Source organism: Solanum tuberosum, unplaced genomic scaffold (genome assembly GCF_000226075.1).
Source record: "Solanum tuberosum cultivar DM 1-3 516 R44 unplaced genomic scaffold, SolTub_3.0 scf00420, whole genome shotgun sequence".
NCBI lineage: Eukaryota > Viridiplantae > Streptophyta > Magnoliopsida > Solanales > Solanaceae > Solanum > Solanum tuberosum.
In genome coordinates this window covers 80,798-87,229 of record NW_006239340.1, presented here as the reverse complement: position 1 = coordinate 87,229, position 6,432 = coordinate 80,798, and positions in this window count along the sequence as shown.

The window sequence follows — 6,432 nt, the reverse complement described above, 5'->3', positions numbered from 1 at the left end:
TACAAACCCTCCCCTTTTTTTCCCCCCCCTCGCCCCCCCCCCCCCCCCCCGCCCTTTTCACATTTTTTTAGGATTTTTGAAGAGCAAAGCTCAAATATCTCTGGACGAGCTCTGCAATCGCTATTCACCTTTCTTCATCAAAAAACCAATTTTGATGGATTTATGGTGTTTTAGTGATGGTGAAAAGAGTGAAAGTATTTAGGTGTTTGAAGGGATAGGTGAGAATATAGAAAAAAAATGGTAAAGAAGTATAGAAATTGAAGAAAAAAAATGATGAATTTTTCACATGTCAAATGCGTGAAATTCACAGGCCAACATAGATTTGGGTATGACTTTATAAAGGTATAATTATTTCATTTTTAAACAGTTCAGAGGGGGTGATAGAACTCCCGTGAAGTTTAAGTGTGTAGTTGAAAATTCGAATATATATTAGGAGGACTTTTGGTTGTTTTCCCTACTTTCTACCTTCAATTTTTACCTGTTTATTTATTGTATTAAAAATCTTGTATGATTGTAACAATCTGTTCCCGTCGTTAAAGAAAAGCCAGTGGGAAAATTTTTTGGGTCGGAAAACTTTTTCGTAGTAACTTGGAATTTCCCAACCTAGTCCAGATTTGGACGAAATTGGAGTCAGTGAGGTCTAGGGAAATCTGGTAACAATTAGGTGATCTAATTATGATTCTAATCACATGAGTAGATAGCTAAGACGTTAAGGAACCCGTACGACTTTACAGAATTGAATTAGGGTGAATAGAACTCCCAAAATTGATCTTAGCGTGAACGAGTATTTTTTTAGTGTCATGGGATGAAGGTGTGTTGTAAAATGGAGGTTTGGAATTCTTAAAATTGCTCATTGTTTCCGTGCAAGCCGCTGTGGCAGGATTATTTCCGCCAGGGCGGGGCCGCTGTAGCGGGATGAGGTCCGCTGTGGCGGGACAGTTGCAATTTAAGTCGAAAATAAACGCCAAAATCATTTTATTCTGCACTTTTCAACTTTGAGAGCTAGGAGACGACCCCAGGCAGGTTCTTGACCATTTTTCACCATTCTTGAGTCTAAAGGTATGGTTTTAACTCCTCGAATCCATTTTTCGATCCGTAAAATGTAAACTAATAGGTAATTATCGATGGGGGAGGGTTTTCATCTGGAATTTATGGTGGAAAAAGCCTTAATCTAGGTATGGGTATCAAGAGTTTGACCTAGGATTTATATTATTATTTATAATCCGGGTAATTAGGTGTTGTTTATTGATCCTCGCGTTATTATGATTGTTTGTAGACCAAGAACAAGCGGAAAAAATCCACAAAGGGAAGAATCAAGTTTCTTAGGGTTAAAGCTTTGTTCGAGGTAGGTGATGGTTGTGATTTCATGTTGTGTGATATATGTTTGTTCTTGCTTCATTATAATGCATGTGTGCATGAGAATGTTGCGTGGTTGATTTCACTAATCGTAAATGATGATAATTAAATAATTGCATGCCATTAATCATGACTTGACTGTATGATTATGAGAATGTACATTGTGATTGTGATTATGGCTTGTTGAATGGATCAGGTGTTACGTTTTGACACACTAACTGAGATCGGTTGTCACGTAGCGGCATAAACCTTGGAACAGTGTCACGATCCGACACACTAACTTGGAACGGGGTACCATGTATCGGTACACTAACAGTTTGGGTGTGGGTTCCATGAGAGGATCATTGACTTGACATAACTGTGTAATTTGAGAGTTGTGAACTTGATTGTTATTCGTAAATGATATTGATATTGTATATGTTTGCTATGCATGTTATTATTATGTTGTGATGGCTTATGTATGTTGCACTTAGTGGGATAGTCGAGTGATCCTACCAGTACATGGTGTTTGTGTACTGATACTGCACTTGCTCTTTCTTTGTTGAGTACAGGGCATCTTTCGGCGGCTATTGACAGACCTCACTAAGAAGATCAATGATCGTCATCGAATTCAAGGGTGAGCCAGTTCTTCCGGGCTGCCTTGAGTTCTCCTTTGTTTAGTCCATTTCTTCGGACTTAAACTAGTTCTTTAGATAATTCTCTTACTTAGTTTGGGTTGTATCCATTTTCTTAGACTTATGGTTCCTTGTTAGTGTTTTGGTACATTGACTTTCAGGTTCTAGGTATTATTCCGCATTTGTTTTGATTAGACTTTTGTTTGGAGTTTATGAAAATTCCTTATTTCTTTTCCTGACTTGTCGTTAGTAGAGTTTTGGTACATTGACTTTCAGGTTCTAGGTATTATTCCGCATTTGTTTTGATTAGACTTTTGTTTGGAGTTTATGAAAATTCCTTATTTCTTTTCCTTAATATTTAAACCTGCTTTCGTAACTTTAAATGCCTTAGTTTTGGTTGAGTTAGTTAGTTTGGGTTGTAGTAATGATTCTCCCACCGAAGAGTTGTGTGGGTGTCAATCATGACGGTCTGGGTCGTGACAAAGTTGGTATTAGAGCCAAGGTTCGTTGATCTCGATGTACCAAAATGAGTCTAGTAGAGTCTTGCGGAACGGTACGAAGACGTCTGTACTTTTCTTTGAGAGACTATAGGACTTTAGGAAATCTCTCTGTTTTCTCTTGTCTCCTTTCGTTCTATAACTTAATTCCAATTGGCATCTGGCGATTCGAATTGGTATCTAATCTCCTTCACTCTTCTGTCCGCAGATGGTTAACACTAGGTTCAACGGCGTCAGGACCGTAGCTCCCGCCAATGCTCCTGCTGAGGAATCTGTACCAAGAGGTCGCAGTCGAGGTAGGAGTAGAGGAAGAGCTAGGGGTAGAGGCCAAGGAAAGGTGGCGCCTATTAAGGATGGAGGGCCAGTTGAGAATGCATGCTCCCAGAAATGAGGGCCCTCTTACGCATCATGAAGAGATAGAGGAGAATGTTGAGGTTGAGGATGAGAAGAATGTTGGACAAGAGGAAAAAATGCAGGCTGAGACTACATGTATTCCTCCCTTAGATCTAGTGTTAGCCCAACATATCATGTCGTTCTTGAAAGGATTGGTTGGTCCTGGAGTGCTTTCCTTTGTTCAAGCAACTCAAGCTTCCTCCAATCCACCTATTTCTATCACTGCTCCCAAGGTGGGTGGAACTGTAGGTACTAATGCTTTCTTCCGTCCCTTGTTGGGTCTTGTTATGACTGGTAATGAGCACGAGATGTTGACTAAGTTCTTGAAGTTGAAACTGCCTGTGTTCCATGGTTCTGAGAGTGAGGACGCATATGAGTTCATTTTAGATTGTTATGAGAGGCTTCATAAGTTGGGAATTGTCCATCAGCATGGAGTTGAGTTTGTGACTTTTCAGCTTCAAGGTGGAGGCTAAGCAGTGGTGGAGAGCTTATGTGGAATGCAGATCTTCAACTTTACCCCCACTTACTTGGACCCAGTTTCATGCTCTGTTTTTGGAGAAATATGTGTCTCGGACTTTGAGAGATCGTAAGAAGGATGAGTTCATGGCTTTGGAGCAAGGTGGTATGTCTGTGGCTGCTTATGAGGTCAAGTTTCATGCTTTGTCTAGATATGCTACACAATTGGTGACTACTGAGGAAGAGAGGATCCGTCTATTTGTTAAGGAACTAAATTCTGAGTTGCAAGTATTGTCTGTTCTTATGACCTTTGCAGGAAAAAGCTTCAATGAGGTAACAGATTTTGTGAAGAAAGTGGAGGGGGTGAGGCGAGACAGTCAGGCTAAGGCATTGGCTAAGAAAGCCAAGAATTCAGGCAACTTTCAGGGTTCTTACTCTAGAGATTCGGGAAGGCCGACTCTTGCAGCCCGATCAATTGGGTCCGCTATGCCCGATACTACAGGTAATTACTCCGGAACTCCACCTCAGAATTTGATTCAGGATAGCCAGGGAGCCGCACCTTCAGCGGGCAACAAGCCATCTTTTGATCGCACTTGCTATAACTATGGAGAACCTGGGCATATGAGGAGAGATTGCCCCCACCCACGCATGATGGATTCCGTGCAGCAGCAGACTAGAGCAGTGGTGTCACGATCCGAGAGCACCCCTAAGTCGTAACATGCGTATTCGACCTCTCGGAGGTCTTATACAAGCCCTTAGCATTCATCACATTAGATATGTAAAATAGTGCGGAATTAAGAACTTTTTAAAATAAAATCCATAAGACTCGAAGGTCATTTTTAAAAACATCTTTCAAACGTACACAAGCGGAATATTAAGTCTCTTAGCCATCTTAGACATAAACGTGAAAACATACTAGGGACACGGCCCTTTACAATCAAAAGAAGTCTATTAAGTCTATTACAAGAACCTTATCATAAAACTAGAATAGAAATGTCTTGTCCTCGACATATGAGGACGTACCACAAGATCTTGGAAGAACTTCAAATCCCAAGCTTACTAAAGAACCCACTCACTTGCCGGAACCTACACTTGTAGAAAAATAGAGAAAATATGGAATTAGCACAATTAAGTACTAAGTATGATGACCATGCAAAAACATGCTAAAAAGGACCTTTATTTGAAATATATGCTTTCAAAAAACATGCTAAAAAGGACATTTATTGGAGAAACATGCTTTATGCCATTTGGTAAAACTTCATGAAAATACAAGTATAAGAGACACATTTCAAGTCATCCTCCACATATAAGACAATACCCACATAATAGACATACTCAACTAGTACCAATGTACAATACATGAACATAATCGACAAGTAAGCCTTTTCATCATTTCATGACCTCTATCTCAAGTTACCCAAAGCCACACTTAAGTGAAACATGAAGTGACCGCCCATACAATCTCTTCATATACACTTAAGTGTTCCTAAGGGTTACCATAGATAATGAATTTATCATTACAATATAACCTGCTAAGTCAACATTCTTTATTACACCATTTAGGAGACATTCAAGCAATTATGGGACTTTCACTTAATAGTCGTTTAGACTTAGGGAACGCACTTTAGCATCTTCTAAGCCTACTCGTGCAATGTGTAGATAACATCCCATACTACCAGCTACACTTTGTAGAACCTATCCAATAACTAGAGTGCACATCCCACATGATGGGAATAGGTATTAACCGACATAGACCATACTAGCTAGGCATGGAATCCGGAGTCTACCCTATTCCGTGGAAGGTGTTCTACTTGCCAAGGGTAGAACTAACAAGCAACCCATGTAGGCACATGGTTTAGGGGATATCCAAAGAAGTTCATTGTACCCTGACCTCATACTCGGAGAGGGCTACTTTCTTAACCATATCCACTCGGTGCTTAGCCTTAGTTCCCATAGAGTAATTTCATTCACATGTATGTACTAGAGAGGGCTCCATCACTAAGTCTAGCCTACCCATAGTACTTCTACCAAGAAGGGCACCACAAAGATCTACCGATCAAGGTTCATTAGGATAGCTCATTGACTTTCTTAGAGAGGGTTTTCTACCGTTCCGGTCTACCAACTCTAAGTCTATCATTTCACACAAAAAGAAGGTCATCACCCTAAGGTCCACCACTTCACGGTTTTTCATTCACTTAGGAGTCTAGACTTATGAAAGGGCACTATGCTTAGGTCTACCGATTCAAGGCTTAGCCTAGAAGTCCTCTATTATCATTCATAGAAAGGGCACCACAAGGATATACCGATCCTAGACATTCATTCATTCCATAAGCTTTCATGTAACAAGAAGGGACATCTAAGTCTACCAAACAAGCCACAACATTACCATATAGAAACTCTTTATAGTCTAACATCATCACATATATGAATATTAAAAGAGATCACACTTTCAATCATAATGTAATAACACTTTATACAAGATCACCTTATGTCCATAAGAATACCTTCACATAGTACAATGACACTTCATAACTTGATAACACTTTAATTCAATAGATAATGCCTTCAAGGCCATGTTCATAATACATTCCATAATTAAACACCTCCACCATAAGTGGATCAAACAAAACAAGAACAATTATATCAATAATATGAGATTAAGCCAACTTACCATCCTCCAAATCCATAATCAACAACACTCAAGTCCTAACCATTTTACTTACCACAAGAGAATTCATCCATAACTTGCCCATAAGGCCACAACTCTCAATTCATCCATACATCAACAATTCATCATATATAGATATAGAAAATCATAAGAGTCTCCAATACAATCCAATCCAAACACAATTTCATAAACTTTGGATTATAAGCAAAAGACCCACTTCATAAGCAAATTTAGGAATTTAGGGAAAACATGAGTTCATGGGGATATCTTTCTAAACACCATTAATAATCATTAATAACAATGTAAATCATCATTTAAAACCCTTTTTATGCAAGAACCCATGCTAGAATCGAAATTAGGATTTTAGGATTTTTGAAGAACTTTGAAAATACTTTGAATTGGCTCTTTGATTGAAAAAGGAATCAAAGATAAATAGTCCCCATACCTT